Below are 22,842 nucleotides of genomic sequence, written 5' to 3' on the forward strand. Positions count from 1 at the left end.
GAATCAAAAGGTTCGAAAAAGACCCATCTGATGACTCAGATTTTGAGTTAAAATATTATGATACCATATGTATTAAAATTAGGGAATTCACAATAATATTTTTCAAACTGAGATGTAAATAGGAGTTTCGAAAGGCTTCCATAATCAAATTCTTTGGGAAAATATGCTAGATTGAACTGGGCACTGCAAGCATGCATTACATCTCTCTGTGTATATTATTTTATGAAATACCATTTGGTAAACAGTGCTCTACATTATTCTAAAACAGTATGGACAATTGAATGATGTTCAGTCTTGTGGTAGATTCCCAAGGGCGACTTTCATGACATCTGTATTGACCCCTATAGCTGCCCAGGTATGGGAAAACAATCCCACTCAAATCACTACTGACTTGTCCAGGTATTTCTCCCACTACTCCTCTTCGTGCCTCTAATACATCTCTCAATCAACCACAAAAGCTTAGAATTCCAATGATACTAGATTAGGAAAAGTTTTAAAGCATGCCCAGTACTTTTTAAAATTTTCATGCTCTTGCAAACCTTCCCTGTTGCATCTATGTGTAATCCTCTTTTGTCTCATATTTCTGTGTATTAAGATCTTAATTTTCTTTAAATGCTACTTTCCTTATGAAGCTCATGAATATATGAGCTCACCAGTGAAAATTAAACCATTCCCTGTTCAGTGTTCTCATACCACTTTACATTTCTTTCAGTGATGATACATTTAACTTCCTGCTTTATCTATTCAGCTGTTGTGCATGTATTAGGCATTGTGCATTAATTCTCCTGACCTTTAGTCTTTACTGTGGTGGAGGTCATAAGCTAGCTAAGGGGGCAGATATGTAAACAAATTTTTACAATTTAATGTGGTAAGTATTTATATTATTGCAGTGGTGGTAGTAATAGGGTAGATATGAGAAAATACAGGACTACAATATTTAAATGTAAATTAACTTACACAACTACGATTTTGACTTCATTTAGAATAGTCCAGTCTAGAATTAAGTAGATGTTGTAGTGGTTATTGTACATGACTTCCTCTTCTATTAGCTTACAAGTACCTTGAGGACCTGGCCTCCTATTATTTGTTTATTTCCTTCCCTACCTAGCACTACTACAGATACATAGAATACATTCAGTAAGTGCTTGTTAAAGTGAATTAATTTCCAAGAGTTGCTCATTTAAAAAAAAAAAAACTTTATTACACACTCTACAATTTATTATGTCTGCATATTCAAACTATTTTATTCCTAACTTAAGATGTACTTGTAGTGAAAGTGACAAACACAACATTTTTAAATCTAGGTTATTATTTGACTCTTTCTTAGTAGAACTTTTGAAACCATAGACTTATTCCATGGGCACTGCCTTTGCACAAAATATATATGGAATTGCTTTTGTTCTGTGACACACTTTTAAATATACACACTAAAAAATAAATAAATAAATACATAAATATACACACTAGTTTCATCTGAATTCTGAAACCAACTAAATGTCATCTCCAACTAAGTTTAGTAGGTCAAAAGTTATGTATGCCTTTTGGGTCAAAAACAAGAGATCTGTGTAGTACAAAAGATAATTGTAAAGGCAATTAAAAAACAGAAATTCCAAAAAGACTTCTAACAATTCCAGGATTTCTAGGGTTGTCTTATAGCTTCCCCACATAGCCATTTTGAAAGATAAAACTGATTTAAAGTATATTTATTAAAATACCAGACTCTTCATAGGCCTAGTTTGTAACTGGTTTATTAAGAAAAGTTGTTGGTTTAACTGAACTGGAATTTAAGCATTTTATTGTTTTTTCTGACTAATAATCAGTCTAATACTATTTGGAACTAGTATGAAACTTTTACCAGGGGCACTGATATTTTAACTTATTTTTTACTAGAGATTATCATTCTTACCTCTTCACTTTAATTCTATAAAAATACAATTATAGCCCAGGCTTTTTAAATTTTTAATAGATATTTTCCTCATAAGAAGATGTATACATTCATGCTTACGATTTTTTTTATCATTATATTCATTGTTGTCATCAGGAAGTGATATGGAGGGTGAGACCAAAAATCATCCTCATTGCCTTATTAGCTTATCCTTTAGCTAAAGGAACCTAACCTGGAAACAAGACCAAGAACATATCAGATGGAGCAAATACTTTAAAATGGCATTTATTTCAACTGCAAATACTTTAAAATGGCATTTATTTCAACTGCACTTATTCAGTTTCTGAGAAATGAAACAGGAATCGAGCTACAGGTTACTTTTGCTTAGCCAGAAAGAAAAGAATTGCCAGTCAAATTAATCCTATACACATGAAGAAATGATCTATTTAAGAAAACAAATGCCTTTTTTAAAGCTGTCGAGCTCATTTGAAATACCCATTTACTTCCAATTTTTACTCCAATTTTACTCAATAAAAGTATTTTATTTTACAGGTTTATAAAACCAGCTTTTATATGAAATAGGTACTATTTTTAAATTTCCCTTTAATTCGTGTTTTATTAATAAATTATAAAACAATTATCAAAGCACTCCAGACTTGACTAATTAATCTGATAAAATTCCATTTTAGGAAACTACTACAGAACTCATATTTTCAAAAGGATTCACACAGGTTTATGGAGCATACAGCCATAAATATCAAAGAGTAAGATAGAGATATGGGGGTTACTAGCCTAACCTTTTGAGTTTGATGAATAAGGAAGCCATCTGAGCTGCTGTCACATGAATGACCTGGAATGAGTTGAACAATGGCATAGCCTTATGTTTTCATGCAAAATAAATATTCACAAATAATATCCAACACATCGACTGTAAGATGACTCTGGTTTTTGTGAAAATCTTTTGTAACACATAGTTTGCTCTGTGAAGAAGTTGGGTTTATGTTATTAAAAACTATGGTAATAATAGTTAACTTTTGTGTACACCTTTATGTTTACCAAATTTTCAGTTTATTTATCATCTTAGTTGGTCATAGAAATAGTAGAGATAATACTTACATAGTGGGTAGGAGTTAAGACTCACTTGGTTGCAATGAAAAATATTCTCCCTCTCTGCCCACCCCATGCCAAAACACATATGTGTGTGCACACACACACATGAACACACACACACACAGACACTGACTTTGACTAAAGAAATGATACATTGGTTCATAGCATGGAATGGTCTTCAGATAGGCTAATTTGGAGCTAAATTGGCTCCATTGTCAGCCCACATTTGGTGACATGAACAGTTTTGAGTGTCACTGGTCCTCATTTGGTTAAGAGCTCATCCTTGAGCATGTAACTGTGGACGGGGAGGGTAGGGCTTTGCCAATTAGACCTTCCTCTATGGCTGGGAGTTGTCCAAGTGAAAATCAGGATACAGTTCTCAGAAGTAGCAGGAAAGCATGGTAGGGAGGCAAACATCAAATGTCTTTTCCAGTAGGTATTTTCATGTCCACTTTACAAGCAAAAAAAGCAATACTCCGAAAGGTTAAGTGACCTACCCAAACTTAGGTCTTCTGGTTACAAATCCTGCTCCTGGCTGCTATAAGAGAAAGGGAAAGAGGCGTGGATAAGAAAAGAGAGGTGGTTCCAGGCATGACATTTATTTCTGGTCTATGTTTCCAAGTAAACCAGGCATGATTGATTTTAGGGCAAAATTGAGTCAGATCTCTGTGGAGTAGATGAACAAGACATACATGGGGAATAAATTGTCCCAAATTCCATGGAAGGAGTGGAAGGAGGTACAGTGGATATGATCCTTACAATCCAGAGTTAGGAATTTGGGATTAAAATGAAAATAGCAGGGACGCCTGGGTGGCTCAGCAGTTGAGCGCCTGCCTTCGGCCCAGGGGGTGATCCTGGAGTCCAGGATTGAGTCCCGCATCAGGCTCCCAGCATGGAGCCTGCTTCTCTCTCTGCCTGTCTCTGCCTCTCTCTCTTCTGTGTTTTCATGAATCAGTGAATGAATGAATGAATGAATGAATGAGTAAATATTTTTTTAAAAAAATAAATAAATAATAAAATTAAAGTAGCAAACATCTATTAAACATTCCTTATGTCTCGGGCACTTGCTAACCACTGTTCCTCTATCAGTTAACACTCAGCATTATTGTGAAATAAGGATTTACACTGAAGAAATCTCAAGCAAAAAGAGATTTAATATCTTGTCCAAGATATTGTAACTATCTTGTAATGAAAAAGAGGCAGAACCTAGAAAGTCTAGAACCCCATACAGTGCCTCTTTTTGTTTTTCATCATTACCAGTTAAAGTAGCAATGTTTAGATACCTGTCATGGGCTGGCTACCAAAGCAGATTTCCCTCTGCCTCAACATTGTTTTTCTAGAACTTACGCTATAAGGTTATATAATAAAGCACTTCATATACAGTGACACTTAAGACTTTATAAATGCCTACTAAGTTTCCACAGATCATGGTTAATGGCAATCTTATGCTGTTTTTTCTTTTGTTTTGTGTTTATCAGAATTACACATGGATATGATTTAAAAAATCAAGTAGTCCTATGAGACTTAAAAAAAACACCAGCAATCTCCTGCTCAGCAATTCTTTCCACTATTTTTCTGATTCCCAGGGCAGTCATTATCAGTTTATTTTTAGCTATTTCTTTTTATATTTATGAAAAAGGAACATTTCTAAATAATATAATTATATTTCTACTTCTTGATTTTTTTTCAGCTTCACATATAATCTATTAATTTCTTCCTATGGAAACCATAGAGTTAAGTCTGTTATATCCCCTACCCCATCGCCACAAACACAGCATCTTCTCAATATAGTTATATCATGATTTTGATGTTTCATATTCAATTTAGCACATTTTATAACTATATAAAATTACTTCATGGCTGAACCACATCATGTTTCCAATTCTCTGTTTTCCCTAAAACTAATGATTGCCTTGTTCCTCATTTGCTTGCTTCTGTGTACTTGTTTCTGGTTCAGCTGCAACCTCTGTCCCCCTATGGCACAGATGAGTTTTCATTATCACCTTGGGGCTTCTTTTGTTCCCGTTTTGAGTTAAAACTCCTGTTTTTAACGTCTTTTCCTTCTTCATTTACTCTCAATTAGATGGACCACATCTACCAATAGCTTTGATCTTGCCTCTCTGAAAATGGCTTTCAGCTTTACTGATAATGGCTTTCAGCTTTACTGATATTTGATGGACATTGTGGCTAAATACAGAATTTGGGTTTGGAATTTATTTTCTTTCAGAATTTTTATGGTCTGTCTCCATTGCCTTTTAGTTTCCAGTGGTGAAAAGCTGAAAGACATTCTACTTTTTGTTCTATATATTTTTGCTTTCTGGAACCTTTTATAATTTTCTGTTTGTCACAGAGTTCTGAAATTTGGTTATGTTGTGCCCTGTAGGGGATCTATTTTCATTCATTTGGCTAAGCACTCACTGAGCCCTTTTAATCTAGAAATTCATGTTCTTTAATTCAGGAAAATTTTCATGAGTTACTTCTTTGATGATTTTTTCTATTTCCTTTTCTATTTTTCTATTATTTGGATATTGAACCTCCTAGATGAGTCTTCTAATTTTCTTATTCTTTCTCTCATCTGTTTTTTCTCTCAATATCTTTACTTTCTGGGGACATCTTCCAACCTTTCTATTGAGGCTTCCATTCCAATCATAATTTTGTTTCCCAGAAACTCTTGTTTCCTGATTTTTTTTCTTTTTTTAATCAATCTGTTTTTGTTTCATGGATGCAATTCTTTTTTTATCTCTTTAAAGATTTTTTTCTCTTTAAAGAAATTTTCTTTTCCTGAACAGTCCTATTTCCTGTTTGCTTGCTTGGTTTTATTTGTTTGGTTGGTTGGTTTGTTGGTTGGTTGGTTGGTTGTTTCAGGCTCCATCTTTCATGTCAGGGGTTTTCCCCAGATGTCTAGTGGTCATTGGCTGTCAGTTCATATTTAAGGTAGGAAGAAAGGGGGATGCCAGGATAACACATAACTGAAGCTTAATAGTTGTGAACTCCCTACATTTGAACATGCTTTTTTGTTCAGGAACCCCCAGTATCATTTCACTGAACACTACTTTTTACTCAAGTCATATTCACCAAAGAAGTCTTCCACTCTCCTGCCTCAAGGCTTTATAATGGGTCACTAGCATTCTGCAAACCCAGTAGGAGAAGACTTGGGAGTCTCAATATTGTTCTTTGTTTTTTTTTTCAATATTTATTATATAAAACTTCATTCAATTCTGTTTTCAGCAGCAGAGTACTCTGCCCTCCAGAATTCTTCAAAAGTTCCCAGTTTGGCAATCTTCTGTTTTATATACTCCAAAGAATAAACACGTAGTCTTTGGCCAGGATAAGGGAGGGAGGAGCACTTGTCTAGTGGTGAATGGTAGAGAGGGAATGCAAGAGAATAATTCATAAATTGATTTCTAACCAGGCTTGCTGTGATTTAACCTGCTTCCAGAAGTCTGGGTGCCACCAGTTCTCAAATTTTTTTGGAAATTAGTGCAAATAAAAATGCTTCCTTACTTTACCTACTGCTGGCTTCAGATTCAACCTGTTTGAATCTGCTGTCAATTAGCTGTCATCATTAGCTTCCAAATTTGGTTACAGTTATTCATTTATCTCTCACTCTCCTTTTCGTCCTTGGTTTATGCTTTTTAACAAAAATTTTAATATTGTATTTTAGTATGGTTTTGAAAAGGAATGGAGTTAAATCTGTATGTTCAATCTACCTCTTTTAATCAAAAATCAATATTGTTGGGACGCCTGGGTGGCTCAGCATTGAGCGTCTGCCTTCTGCCCAGGGTGTGATTCAGGATCTGGAGATTGAGTCCCACATCGGGCTCCCTGTGAGGAGCCTGCTTCTCCCTCTGTCTGTGTCTCTGCTTCTCTCTGTGTGTCTCTCATGAATAAATAATATCTTTAAAAAAAAGAAATCAATATTACTGATTTTATTATCCACTGAGTAGTTTCTTTTTAACATTTGTTAGATTTGAAATAAATACCTTTTATAAAAAAGAAAATTTCTATTTAGAAAAATGGGAAATAATTATAGCTAATCCCTATACTCAGTCTCAGGGTAAGATTTAGGAAGATTGCTGTTTATGTTTATATTTTATATTTAAATGCTTTTTTTTATGACAGAGACCTGCTTCCTTTACGGTATGTGGGGATATTTATTACTCCATCAGCCTGAAAATAGTAACTAGAAACCTTATTTTACAGAGATCAATCTTGCATAGTAAGGACATATGATGTGATCAAACTTTTCAAATAAAAAACTGGGCAATATAAACTTTAATCAGTAGGTCCACCAACAATGAGCCAATGTGTTATACATACATGTAAGAAATAATTTTTGATAGTCACACATTTTTTTTTAAGATTTATTTTTATTTATTCATGATAGATATAGAGAGAGAGAGAGACAGAGACACAGGAGGAGGGAGAAGCAGGCTCCATGCCAGGAGCCTGACACGGGACTCAATCCCGGGAGTCCAGGATCGCGCCCCAGGCCAAAGGCAGGCGCCAAACCGCTAAGCCACCCAGGGATCCCAGTCACACATTTTTTTTGGATAGATTTGTATTAAGAATATTGAGAAGGGATGTATTTTTTATTGAAGTATAATTAATATACAATGTTGTATTAGTTTCAGGTATACAGTGTATTGATTCAGCAATTCTATTTGTTACTCAGTGCTCATCATACACATAATATTGTTACAATATTATTGATTATATTTTCTGTGCTGTCATACTGTTTTACAACTAAATACCCAAGACTCAAAGAAGTTATTTCCCCACACTTACACAGGTAGTGGCAACAAAGGTAGAATTTGAAACCAGGATTCACTTACTTCAAAGCTAATACTCTTGTGAAGTGAATGTGTATACAAAATCTGGCATTATGGGACTGCATTAAAGGTCCCCAGAACCTGGGAAGAAGTTGAAGGAGAGTTACTATTAGAAATCATAACCAGAAAAAATATATATAAATATAAAAAGAAATAAAATAAAATAAATAAAATAAAATAAAGAAATCATAACCAGAAAATCACACCATATATTTTTTGTACATTTTTACAGAACAATTTCATTGAATTTTTATAACAGCTCTATAAGCTGGCTATGTAGATTTAAATTTTATAGTTGCTTATCTCAAGTGTGTAAAATACAGTTTTCCAAATCTAAAAATTGACTTATCTCACAAACCCGTTTTCCTGGCACTCCCCACTAAAACCACAGATAAAGGAAAAATTAATCTTGCCAACTGATAGTTGCTTGGTAACTTCTAAAGTAAAATTGTGTCAATTTAGGCTTTAAACCAAGATTCTTCCCTTGAGCTTAGAAGGATTCTCTCCATCCCTTCTACTCTTCTCCAGGTTCCTGGGAGACTCATATTATCCTGGCATCAGTGGATGTATGGGTTTCCATACTCTTCTCTCTGCTTGCTTGTCTCCCCTGAATTATTGCTTGACCCTTGACATTTTGGCCAGCAATGGGGCATGTGCCAGCAACCACCAAGACGTAATTCCTCTTGCTTGGCCTCTGGAATTCATATACTGGATCTACTGCCATGATTCTTGCCATGATCTCCAGTTGTAATGACCATGCACTCTTCACCCTGTTTCTTCAAACCCCAGTCTCCTTCGTGTATGCCAACTCAGTCTTAGCCACTTTTGCACCCTTCTCAGGATAGAGACTTCAGCAACTTTTCAGAAGCTCAGTCACGATACACTGTCCTGCTTAGAATCCAAAGAAGTCTTCAGACAAATCCTCCCAGGTACATTACTTAGTTAGTGTCTTCAGTACTCTACACTCAGACTCCTCAATGCTCTTTCTTACTGATGGCCATCATTTTATTTCCTTAGCATATGAAAATATCTTTATATCTTCTTGTATTCTTGTCTATAGTTTTTATGGTATAGCATTATAATAATAATATAAAATAAGGCAACGGTACTAGAATGATCAATTAACAAAACATACTAAGAAGAAAGTAATGTATAGAACAGTATATATAACCTGCTCCATTTCTGTAAACACTAGTGTAGATACCACAGTGCATTAAACATTTCTGGAAGAATACATGAATCTATTAGCAGAGGTTGCCTCTGAGGAGGTAAAACAGTCTTGTCTGGGGGACAAGACTGGAAGAGAAATTTTCACTGTCCCTTCATATCTTTCAAATTCTACATCATGAAAATAGCCTATTAAAAAATAAGTAAAAGATAATTATAAAACACTTATAATTTGACTTTGTTAACTTCCCAGGCTTCAGATTATCTAATTCTCAGCCACAGGCAGCAAGTAGCTCTTTTGGCAAAGTCATCTATTTTTTGCCTTCTCTGCTTCCTGGTGTGCCCCTCTTTACTGAGGAATGCATGAAGCAACTTGCTCCAACATTCTTAATGTTTCCTTTCCCTTAGAAGGGAAAATAATTTAGTAGGAAGAGGGCCTGGGTCTCAAATATAACAAATACATAGTTTAGCTATTTTGCTAACTTGCTGGACTTAGGTAAAAAGGTCCTCAATACCCTTCACCTGAACTCTTTGGCAAAGCCACATCTTTGTTACTCCAGGAACTTTTGTAATCTTCAGGCATATCACACTGAATAGATGTATTTAATAAATTGTGATCAATATAAATGCTTGAATTCATAATTTTATCTATAAGTACAAATCACCTAATTTTAGATTTATTCACTGATAAAGATTTCTGAAATCTCCATTTTAGATTTCCCAATTGTCCGGTAAATATAGCTGTCTTTTTTTTCTCTCATCCAAGATCCAATTAGGAATCATTCATTGCATTCAGTTGTCATATCCATTTAATATCCTTTAATCTAGAAAAAATTCCCATCCTCTTTGTGTCATGTCATTGATATTTTTTAAGTCTGGGACGTGTTTGCAAGCTGTCCCTTACTTTAGATTTTTCTTTTTTTTATTATTAGCTTCAGATTAAATATTCTTGGCAAGAATACCTCATTGGTGATGCTGTGTCTTCTCAAGGTATCATATCAAAAATAAGAAGAAACTGGGTACATAGTAGAAAAGCATATCATACTGGTATGGCTTAAGGTCCGACACACATTTTCAATTGACCTTGCTTTTATTTTAAACTTATCAAGTAATGTCTAAGTGGTTCAGTACTTAAATAGACCAGACCATTAGTACATAGTATTTTATCCAATGGATATCATTTTGGAAACACAAAAAATATTTCTTTTTCAATTGATCAGTTTTTGTGAAATTCTTTATATCAGTTTAGGGAGCTGATAAAATTAATGCACAGCTGAAGGCCAAGTAGTAATAATACTAATACCGCATAGAATCAAGGTGAGAATTACTTGAAATAGTAACAGAAGTAAAATGTATCTGATAGTAACATGCTCTTTGAAGGATCTCTATTAATAACATCAATCCCACTTTCTTTTTCTTTTTATTTATTCATGAGAGGCACAGAGAGAGAGAGAGAGAGAGGCAGAGACACAGGCAGAGGGAGAAGCAGGCTCCATGCAGGGAGCCCGACACGGGACTCCATCCCGGGTCTCCAGGATCATGCCCTGGGCCAAAGGCGGCGCTAAACTGCTGGGCCACCGGGGCTGCCCTCAGTCCCACTTTTTATTTTTAAAAACCACATATACAGCAACAGTATCTGGCACTCCTATCAGTACACTATGAATATTAATCTTTATGGTTGATAATATCACTATCCCCATTTACGGGTGAGGAAATTGAGCATGAAGAATGATAAATAACTTTTCCAAGGTCATACAGAAAGTAGGTGATAATATTTCCAACTGTTTACCTGAGAGATCCCACTTGAAAACAGGCAGCCTGTATAGCTCCAAGCTAAGGATGATTTTCCTTCAGCTGCTCCTTTAAATAAATGTGTGTGTTTATGTTATTTCTGTTACAGAGAGAAGAGGTACTCCCTTATAGGGACTCGTAAAGACATAGAGCATCTAGAGATTTACTGCCTCCATTACGCTGCTGGCTCTCGCAGCACTTGTTATGTTTTTATCAGTTTCTCTCCAGAAGGTAGGAATTGTGTTTTCTATCTATGAATTCTTTATATAATTACAGTTTTCTTGACTGTGAACTTAATTTTTATTAAATGTGACAAGCATCTGATACCTATAGCATAAAATAGCAGATGTCCCCAAAACAGTAAAGACACATAAACACATAGCCTTTAAAAAATATTTCTAAAAAATATAAATAAAATGAAAAATATTTCTATTATAAAATTAATAAATGTTCATTATTGTAAAAAAGATAAGGCAATACAGAAAAGTATAGTAATCCTGCCCCTGTGTGATAATTACTCTTTATATTTTGTTGTATGTCTTTTTGAATTTATTGATATGAATGTATATAATGCATAATATATGTATCTATCTAATTATTATGATTAGAATTAGGGACAATAGAATATAAGTGCTCCTTGGCTAGATTGCTTCTTTTACTTAGCAGTTATTGCAGTATTTTTCATGTCTGTAAATATCCTCTGCATTTCTATTATTAATGGTTATATACTATTCCAGTTTAAAGATATAACACAAATTATGTAACCACTTTCCAATTATTGAGTATGTGGGATCTGTCCAGTTTTTTTCCTGTGTTAAACATGATTTCAGTGAACATTCTTTTACATACCTCTTTGTACTTGTGTCTAATGATTTTTTTCAGACAGTTTCTAGTTGCAGAGCCTTAATTCCTAATCATGCTCTCTGATGAAAGGGTTCCATCGCCTATAACATAAAGAACCACTGTCTATTATTCACCATCTTGGAGAATAACAATGCATAGTCATATACAATGGTCTTAGTAATCAAATATATATTTGGCTCTGGAATCCTTTCTTAAAATAGCATCTGTCTGCAGGATGTTGATAGTTGGAGAAGTTATATGCGTATGGGGACAGGGGACAATATGGGGAAATTGCTGTACTTTGCACTCAATTTTGCTGGGAACCTAAAACTTCTCTGAAAAATAAAGTTTATTTAAAAAAGGAAAACTTTTTAAATGCTATTGTATACATTTCAAAAATAACATCTGAAAACTTTGGAAAATGCTAGCTTATGGTATATTTTTAAAAATGGAAGTGGTAAATCAAAGTAAAAATATGTTGAAAGGCTCTACCAATTTACATTTCCACCAGCAGTATGCCACTTTCTCTATAGTCTTTTCATAAATAAATCTGGAATCTTTGTTTCTTGTTTTTAAATAAGTCTTGAGTAAGAAAAGTATATGGCATCCTAATTTTCATCTATTTGATTAGTAGTGATATGTCTATCTTTGTTTATTTATCCTTTATATTTTTTATGCCTATCTCACTTATGCCCCATTCCAAATTTTTCTTGGGGGTCTTTGATGTTTTTTCTTTATTAATAAGAGTCAAGAATCATATTAAGAATATTAACACTACAAGTCACATATAATACAATTATTTTTTCTTATTTTTTTAATGTTTTGATATGTTTTGCTTTTATGGGCTTCATTTTTGCCATATATGGTTAGCTTTTTTGAGTAAAACTTTACATATGCCTCTCCAGAAACATAACAAGTTTTACATACTATATATAATTAATGTCTGATTCACTTTTAAAGTACAAGTTCAGAAGGAAGCAATACCTTCTCAGGATCTTCTGTGGAGTTTGATAATGTAGTACTTCATCATAAGCAATTAGGAAAATACCCCATGACTACTAGGGCCAGTAGGAGTACAGAATATTATCACATGTGGTTCTCATTCAAAGAAGGCTACAAAAAGCAAATGAGTCCCAACTAGAAACAGAATTGTCAATACACATTAAAAAGAGAGAAGGAAAGTAAGTCTTAACCTTAGCAAAAGCTAAGTAAAATCATGTAAGTTTTTATAGTTAAGAAAGAACTTTGGATTAATTATTTCATTTTATGAATGAGAAAACAAAAGAGCAGAGAGTTTGACTCAACTTTGTCCCAAATCATACAAATGTGTTTTTTTTTTTTCATTTTCTCAATCTACTAAATACTCTCAGTTGTCTCACTTATTGTCACTTTGTACTTCGAGGTAACATTCATTATTATCCCCTTTATAGAGATAAGGAATCTGACTCTATCTAGTTCAAGCAGTCTGAGACATACAGCCCTCATTCTGAATTGCTGGTCTTTAGAGAGGAGACTCTTGTGTTATAATCAGTAAGAAATTATGCATCACTATCAACTAATGCAGACAGAATTACTGGAAGAACAGTGAGAGAGTTGCAATGGTCAATCCTAGAAATAGAGCAAGAGTAGAATATATTGGCAGGATAGACAGCAAAAAATATTTTTTTACAACTAAGTAAAAAAAAAAAAAACCTAATTAAAAAGTGAAAGGCCTAATTAAAGAACTTTGTGGTTTGATTTGACTCTAGCTTATTCCCTGATTTTCAGAGACTGTTGCATCCCTCAATTCATTTTTGCATTCATAAAAACTGTTTTGGCTTTTTAAATGAAAAATGGCTTATGAGAACTCTATTACAAAATTCTAAATTTGCAGAACTCTTGTTTATTATCATACTACTGCTTTTCATACTCCCTTTGAGGACTTTACATTTTTAATTGCATATATTATACAATGTAGTCCTTAGGCATTTTTGCTATTAAAATTTCTTTTTTATAAATTGGTAAAGAAAGTAACACTCAAAACAGATGGACTATGGCTCTAGGTTTTAATGCTTGCTATAGTTGATATCTAAAGGTGCACATGAATTAAACAAAAAATGAAATCATGAACGAAGAAAGGATTTTCCAAATTGAATTTGCAAGTTTAGTCCTAAATAGCAATCACAATTTTAGCTGGAGGCTTTTCTGGGGGATTGTGAATAATGATTAGGTGAGAGCATAGGCCCCAGGCAAAGCCTCAGGACTGCACTGCTCCTAGCCAGTCATTTATCCTCAAAAAATGGTCCTCAGGTTGTGCCGTATTGTTTGAAATACCAGTGGGAATCAACCCTAAGTCTGTCATTTTATCCCAAGGGTCATCTCTGGAGTCTGAAGCTTAGATGGTAAGATAAATGTTTGCCGAAATGAAAACCCTTGGTAGGCTTTTCAGTTACTGTTGCTTTATTTTATTTTTACTGCTTTGGGGTATGTATTTTTATTTACGTGCAGAGGAATTATGTATAAAAAATTATAACTCCAAGAAAGTAATATCACTATTGAAAATTGTGTTCAACTCTGTAGAGCATCCATTTAAGGGAAATAGGTAAAAAAAAAATTTTAAGATAATAAATTCTACTTCTCATTTTTATTAGATTTTCATGGAAATTTATGTTTAAGAGAATTCTGATTTACTATTCTTTGCTAAAAATGTTCTTCTAGCCTGATCTTATCATGTAAAATTATCAATTGGTGGGTATGGATATTTTGAAAGCCCTGACATCCTGAATTCATGGATAATTATGTATTTTTAGTTACCACAACTTCAGTTCTTTTCTGTCTTTATAGCTATTTGCTCTAACTTTTTCCCAAAAATTTGTCACTTAAGTTGTTAAAATGGCATCCACAACTCTTTTAAACATATTTACATTATAGTAAAAAGGAGGAAATTAACAAGACAAAATATTTATCTAATTCACCCAGCATATGGAATAATATGATGATGATAATAGTAATAAAAATAGTAGTATAGTAGTAATAATCTAATAACACAAAGAAAGGGTAGGGTTTTTTTGTTTTGTTTTTTTAATAGCTAGACTTTAAATGAGGTTCACTGTGTATCAGGCACTGTTCTAACTCATTCTAATTCATAACTCCCATTATTATTCCCACTTTTAAAATGAAGAGACAGTTAATAAGAGATTAAATAGTAGTGAATCTAGGATCAGAAAACTGAGCCAAGGACTTGAGAGAGCCACAATAGAAAATTCTGTCTTTCAGGATCTCACATCGCTGAATACAAGGTATTGTGCTGGGGATATGGTGGTAACGAGGTAGACACAGTTCCTGACTTTATTAAGTGCAAATTTACATAATTATTTCATTTCTGTATTTCAAGGTGATGGGGTAACATATATAGGGACCTCATATTGTCTAGGAGAATCAGCCAGGGTCCCTATGAAGCAGGAGAGCGAGGTTCTTCTCTCAGAGAGTTCAAGAATGAATCTCGCAGACGAAGGAGAGTGAGTACAGCAATAGAGTTTTATTAAGCAAAGATACAGAAAAAACAAGCTCTCAGGAGTGATAGGGGCCCCCGACCAGATTGCCGATGTGGACCTCCCCTGACAGGTCTTTTATTAGAACTGACCAAGGAGCTTGTGGCCTTATTATTCTTGTGATGTCTTGGTTTGTGTAAGGACTGGTGATAACATCGTAGGGGCTTACTTACTCTTTGAGGTCTGGTCGTTCTTTGTGGCCACAATGTGACTGCCATAGAAAGACCCCACCTCTGATGCCCAGGGCAGGGTGGTCTGGTTTGTTCCCTTATCTCTGGTTTCCTTATGCCTTAGCATTTCTGGGATTTCTGTGAGCCTGATCCTGTAGCCCCTACCTGTCTCTCCCTACCTAGCCCCACCTGTCCCTTATCACCTGAAAAAGGGGCAATTTAGCTGAGATCTGAGGGTTGAGTAGGAGTCACTAGGTCAGTAGAACTGGGGAAAGGGAGATTCAAGGACTACACTATGACTTTGGTATTAATACTACAGTATAGTAGTGTTCCATATACTAGGTGAATTAGGTAAATATTTTGTTTTGTTAATTCCCTCCCTTTTTCATCTATTATGTAAATATGTTTAAAAGAGTTGTGGATGCCATTTTAACAACTTCAGTAGGCACTTTTGCTTTTAAGGTCCCCTTCTTCCATAAGAAACATTAAAAATTGTATTTTGCAATCATACTGGTATAGAGATAAATATGTTAATATGATACACTAAAGTATTTTTGTTTGACCTTAAAGGGTTTTATTTCTTATTTTCAAAGAAAACTTTTTCTGGGACCCCTAAGAGTATTGTGGGTTCTAGGCACTTGTGCCTACTGGTCCTAATGAATAAGTCAGTCCAGGAGTGCAGCATATTGGGCCAGAGGCATTTGAGATAGAATGTCAGAAGCTTAGCGGTCCTTGCTTGCTCAGGAAATGCAAGGGAGGTGTGTCCAGAGCAGAGTTCAGGGGAGGGAGCATGAGGCTGGTGAGACAGAAAGGGTCCTGTAGGCCTTGTTTAGGATTTTGATATTTATCCTAAGAGTAATAGACCTCCAAAAGGCGTGTGTGTAAATCACATTTGCACACTTGGTTAAAATCAGTTGTGTGATCACCTTCTCCCACCTAAGCCTCACTTCTCTTTCTGCTTTGCCTTCTGATATCTTCATGTATTCAAGTAAAAAGTAATTTGCTTTCACCTCAGATTTTTTTTTTAAAGATTTTATTTATTTATTAGAGAGAGAAAGAGCAAGAGAGTGTGTGCAAAAGCAGTGGGGGAGCTGCAAAGGGGGAGGGAAAAGCAGGCTCCCCGCTGAGTAGGGAGCCCAACAGGGTTCTCAATCTCAGGACCCCAAGAGCATGACCCAGTCTAAAAGCAAACAGCCAACCAACCAGCCACCCAGGCTCCCCTCGCCTCAGATTTTTTATTTATCACTTTTAGGCATCATATATTAACACACATAAATAAAAGAGGCATTCTACACTCAGTCTGCCTCTACTTTTTGTCTACCATAATTCAGTTACTTTTATCTTTCTGTCTGGTTTTTCTGTTGTAACAGTTTTTCTGTGGTTAATAAATGAATACCTTTAACTATAGGTGCCACTTTGGGATTGGACCCACTTGTCAGATGAAGATATTAGTACACTCACCTCCTCCGTGGTTCTGTGTCCTCAGTACTTTCATTTCTGTATCTCTAAAATTGATGCCATTTACATCTTTCTTTTTTTTAATTTATTCATGAGAGACACAGAGAGAGAGGCAGAGACACAGGCAGAGGGAGAAGCAGGCTCCCTGCGGGGAGCCCGCCCGATGCAGGACTCGATCCCAGGACCCCAGAATCATGCCCTGAGCCAAAGGCAGACGCCCAACTGCTGAGCCACCCAGGCGTCCCTATATCTATTTTATAACCACAATTAAGTATTTACATGATTGTGTGAAAAGGCCCTTTGCATTTGCTGCTTCCTCCTCCACCTGGAACCTCCACTCACCCAGATGACTACATTGCCCTCTCCATCCCTTCCTTAAGTACTCAGCCCAGGTGGCAGCTCCCAGTAGGGCTGTTCTGGCCATGTTATTAGAGATAGCAACTCCTCTACCTGGGATCCTACCTGTACCTTCCTTGTTGTGTTTTTCTCCGTAGCACTTATTGTTAATACAGATTATATATTTTATTTCATTTAATTTTTGAAATTATTGTCACTCTCCCCATTCTTGACTATCGCTTCAAGAAGGAAGACAAGGATTATCATCTACTTTAACTAATTTGTTTGATTTTTTTGTTTGTTTGTTCTTTTCCCCTCCTCACTATATTCTTGACAGCTAGAACCATTTCTGATACAGAATCATTTTAATCAATGACTGATTATCATCCCAGTCTTCTTTGCTTTGTGTCTTTACTTAAGCAATTTTTCCGTTTTCTTAAAATTTCTTATTTCCTTTTTTGTTTGTTTTTTTTTTTTCATTATTTTTCTTTATCATATTCCCAATTCTTTCCAACTCTGCACCATATAAAATGCTCTGGTGTTTTGTGTTTTGTTTTGTGTTTTGTTTTTTGTTTTTCCCTGGGAACTACTCTTCTGGAGCCTTACATACTCTGGCTACACAGCCACCGTTCTTTGGCTTCCCTTTCCTGCTCTTTTCATTGGCACTACAGCAGACAACCTACATTTTTCTCTTTCTCAGTGTATATCCTCCTTTAATAAAGCATATCCCTCAGCAACTTTCTATTAATATATTTGAATGACAATTTTTTTAACTTTCACATGTTTAAAACTTTTTTTATTTTATTCTCACTAGAGATATATCCAGATTCTAACATCAAAGGTGCCGGCCTGGGAGCAGGGCCCCACTGGGGGAAGAGGGAAGAGGTGGGCATGTGTGCATCAGTATTGGAAAGGGAGAATTCACATTTGAAGGTGCCATATTTTGACCGTCTGGTCCACATGAGACACTGTCTAAAAACTGACATTTTGTACCGCTTCTAACTTATTTTTTTGGAACTCTTAATGATCATTGTGTTAAACCTTATAGGAAAGGCACCATCTTTAAAGAATAGGCTGAAGAGGGACCCCTGAATAGGCTCAACTCAGGGTTGAGCGTCTGCCTTCGGCTCGGGGTGTGATCCCGGGCCTGGGATCGAGTCTTGCATCAGGCTCCCCACATGGAGCCTGCTTCTCCCTCTGCCTGTGTCCCTGCCTCTCTCTCTGTCGCTCATGAATAAATAAATAAATACAATCTTAAAACAAAACAAAAAGAATATACTGAAGAGAAGCTCTTGCCTACTTAACTGCTTCCTTCTGAATTCTAGTTTCTCTGGAATTCTAGAGCACAAATAATTTTCTCTCTGAACTTGGAAAGTGATGGTTCAGTCTTCTAAAATTCATTAACACCAGCGTGAGCCTGCAGCTCATTGTTTTTTTGCTTGGCAACTTTTGGGCACCTTCTTTGTTTTTCTTGGTGCTTTTCTTGGTGATGATGTATCTTGGAGTAATAAGCCTTTTTCTGTTTATATTTTTCTGTTGTATTCAGTGAGCATTTTCATCTGAGGGGTTTCGTACACCCCTTCTCCGGTGTGATCACCGGAGATACAAGATACAATTATCTTGTATTATTTCTTTAGTAATTTCCACCCTTTTCTTCTTTATTTTTTCTTCTTTCTTTCTGTGACTTCTGTTATTCTATGAAGTACCACATGGCTGAACATCGAATGTCTCATCTTTTCTATGATGCTGTCTTTTTAAATCTACTTCCATGCAGTGCTCTCCATTCCAAGAAAGAAATCTGTAGGAGGGTTGAAATATAAAATTTTGTTTTTATTTTCCAAGAGTCTTTCATATTCTCTTGGGGTTTTGTTTATTTTAAGTTGAAAAGGGTGGTAATTAAGTACACAGATTCTGGAGCCAGACTGAGTTTAAATCCCAGTCTCCCACACTTACCTCTGTGATCTTGAGCAGTTTTAAATTCTGTGTCTCTGTCCTAACCTGAAATGGAGATAATGATAGTATGCCTATCTCAGAGTCCTGAGAATTAAATGAGCTGCTAAACATAAAGCACTGAGAACAAAATCTGGAATAGAGTAAGCCTTATACATATTTACTATTATCACCTCTATTACAATTATCATTATTACTATTTCGCGAATATGATTTCTGCTCACTGTCCCTGAGGATACGAGGTAGGGGTCTTTTTAAAGTTCCCTTTTTTCACTAAATTACCCATTTCCTCCTGTTCACCTTCTTTTTCCTGTTTGCTTGTGTGTATTTCCCTTTGACACAGGAGGCTTTTTTTTAAATACCTGGCATTTCTTGGTGAAAGGTTCATATTTGACAATTAGACAATAAACAGCTGATTAGTAGGAGATTTACATACAAAGACAGCTTTTCTTGATTTCAGATGTTTTGGGTGATTAGGCCAGGGAACTAGCCTTTGCAGTGGCGTGTCCCCTAAATGCCAGCCCCTAAAGCTATTCTTTGGTCTAGGATTGATTTCCTCCAAGAGGAACCTGTTGATTGTTGCTTTAGGAATTCAGTGGATGTGGATGCCGACTGTTCCTTATACAAATATTCAGTTAATCTCCCCATTTTCAGCCCCACCTGTCCCTCCTGCTTTCACTGTCCTCTTACCAAGTATCTGTGAGATTCACCTCCTGAATCTCCCTCTGATTCTACAGATCCATGGGTCCTGTCTTAGCTTCTGCAACTCCATGTCTACCAGGCTGTGGTTCCTGTGCCCCAAGGCTGCAGTGTTTCTGTTTTCTAGCTCACATTAATTTTTTGAAATCTCTCATCTGTGCATAGCCCATCCATTGTGATGTTATTTATTTTTTATTCCAATACTATCATTTTTGCAGGTCTTAGAAGTAAAAACATGTATGGTCTATTTACCATCTTTAGAAGCCCTTGCAAATTTCTATCAGAAAAATGATGATCAATAATCCACTCTAGGGGCACCTGGGTGCCTCAGTGGTTGAGTGTCTGCCTTTGACTTAGGTCGTGTTCCCTGGGTCCTGGGATCGAGTGCTGCATTGGGCTCACCACGGGGAGCCTGCTTTTCCTCTGCTTCTCTTTCTGTGTCTCTCATGAATAAATAAATAAAATCTTTTTTAAAAATAAAATACTCACTGTAGCTGAAGTTTAATTATAGCAGCATCAACTAACAGACTAGGTTTTCCTGATTTAATTATATGTGATTCTTATTACACTTAGCAAAAGATATAGATAATAGATCTATTTATTAAAATACTGATGTAAATAGTACATTCTTAGATAAAAAATAAACAGGTTAATATTTAATAAAATACAATAATCTAGAAAGAAATTAAATACTTTCTCCTACTAAAAGCAAAATATAAGTATTATTACATTATAAAATATATTAACAAAGTATGTATAGCAATATAATAAACAATTCCCCAGGCCAAAAAAGAAGTGACTTTCTTCAGAAATAATCAAATCTCTAACTACTCTAGCAATGCTTTCCATCTATCATTTCAGACCATCCCATCACTTATCATTGAATGTAAATGTGATTTTACATAGAATAGCACTAAATTAGTCTTAAACCAACCTTTAACTTCTATAGTCTTATAATCTTTAATTTATGTAAATTAACAGCTATGAGAGATGAATGGATAAAGAAGCTGTGGTCTATGTATACAATGGAATATTCCTCAGCCATTAGAAACGACAAATACCCACCATTTGCTTCCCCGTGGAGGGACCTGGAGGGTATTATGCTGAGTAAAATAAGTCAATCGGAAAAGGACAAACATTATATGGTCTCATTCATTTGAGGAATATAAAAATTAGTGAAAGGGAATAATGGGAAAGGAGAGAAAATGAGTGAAAATATCAGTGAGGGTGACAAAATATGAGAGACACCAAACTGGGAAATGAACAAGAGGTAGTGGAAAGGGAGGTGGGCGGGGGTTTGGGGTGACTGGGTGACGGGCACTGAGGGGGGCACTTGGGAAGATGAGCAGTGGGTATTATACTAAATGTTGGCAAATTGAACTCCAATAAAAAAAAATTTTAAAAAAACAGCTATGAGGATCAAAAACCTATCTTAGAGGGTGGCAGTGATGGCTAAAATGAGATAAAATGTATAATGTTCATTGTTTCCCTTTTTCCTTATTCTATGGACCCATTTTTATTTTTTACTTTTTTAACTAAGTTTTTATTTTAATTCCACTTTAGTTAAATACAGTGCTATGTTAGTTTCAGGTGTACAATTCCATACATCACCCAGTGTTCATCACAAGTGTACTCTTTAATCGAAATCACCTAAATCACCCATCCCTCCTCCCACTTTCCCTCTGGTAACCATCAGTTTGTTCCCTGTAGTCAAAGAGTCTGTTTCTTGGTTTGTCTCTCTCTCTCTCTCTTTTTTTTTCTTTTGCTTGTTTGTTGTGTTTCTTAAATTCCACATATAAGAGAAATCATATGGTATTTGTCTTTCTCGGACTGACTCATTGCACTTAGCATTATGCTCTCTGGCTCCATCCATGTTGTTGCAAATGGTAAAGATTTCATTCTTTTTATGGCTGAATAATACATATGTATATGACATCTCCTTTATGCATTCGTCTATCAGTGGACACTTAGGCTGCTTCCATAATTTGGCTTTTGTAAATAATGCTGCTATAGACGTGGAATGTATCCCTTTGAATTAGTGCTTCTGTATTTTGGGGGCAGGTATCCAGTAGTGCGATTACTGGTATGTAGGGTAGTTCTATTTTTAATTTTTTGAGGAACCTCCATACTATTTAACAGAATGGCTGCACCAGGTTACATTCCTTCCATTAGTTCAAGAGAATTCTTTCTTTTCCATATCCTAGCCAACACTTGTTTGTATTTTTTACTTTAGCCATTTGACAGGTGTGAGGTGATACCTCCTTCTGGTTTTCATTGCATTTTTCTGATGATGAATGATGGTGAGCACCTTTTCATGTGTCTGTTGGCCATCCGTATAGGGTTTTTGTTTGTTTGTTTGTTTGTTTGTTTTTTAGAGAAATGTTGTTCATGTCTGCAGCCCATTTTTCAATTGGATTATTTGTTTTTGGGTATTAAGTTATATAAACTAACCCTTAATCAGATATGTCATTTGCAAATATCTTCTTCCATTGAATAGGTTACCTTTTAGATCTTTCCTTTGCTGTGCAGAAGCTTTTTATTTTGGTGTAGTCTCAATAGTTTATTTTTGCTTGTATTTCCCTTACCTCAGGTGATGTATCTAGAAAAATGTTGTTACAACTGATGTCAAAGAGATTATTCCCTGTACTATCTTCTAAGATTTTTATGGTTTCAGATCTCACAATTAAGTCTTTAATCCATTTCAAGTTCATTTCTGTGAATGGTGTAAAAAAGTGGACCAGTTTGGTTCTTTTGCATGTAGCTGTTCAGTTTTCCCAACACCATTTATTGAGGAGACTGTCTTTTTCCCCCTGGATAGTCTTTCCTGCTTTAAAAAAAAAAAATTTTATTTATTCATGAGAGACACAGAAAGAGAGGCGGAGACAGAGGCAGAGGAAGAAGCAGGCTCCCTGTAGGGAGCCGGATGCGGGACTCCATCCTGGGGACCCGGGATCATGACCTGAGCCAAAGGCAGATGCTCAACCACGGAGCCACCCAGGTGCCCCTGTTCTTTCCTGCTTTGTTGAAGATTAATTGGCCATGTAATTGTGGGTTTATATCTGGATTTTCCA

At 35.6% G+C, this 22,842-nt stretch overlaps 1 protein-coding gene across 21 annotated transcripts in view; it reads left to right on the plus strand.

Moving 5' to 3' along the window:
- Positions 1-22,842, plus strand: part of MBD5 (methyl-CpG binding domain protein 5) — a 226,469-nt gene that overhangs the window by 77,392 nt on the left and 126,235 nt on the right. For 16 of the 21 annotated variants that reach the window (XM_038565140.1, XM_038565160.1, XM_038565161.1 and 13 more), the window contains exon 2: positions 10,895-11,016. The exons of the other annotated variants lie outside the window; for them this stretch is intronic. The gene's annotated coding sequence lies outside the window, so the exon portion shown is untranslated. The remainder of the gene's footprint in view (positions 1-10,894; positions 11,017-22,842) is intronic. 21 annotated transcript variants of the gene reach the window in all.

This window comes from Canis lupus, chromosome 19, assembly GCF_011100685.1.
Source record: "Canis lupus familiaris isolate Mischka breed German Shepherd chromosome 19, alternate assembly UU_Cfam_GSD_1.0, whole genome shotgun sequence".
Taxonomy (NCBI): Eukaryota; Metazoa; Chordata; class Mammalia; order Carnivora; family Canidae; genus Canis; species Canis lupus.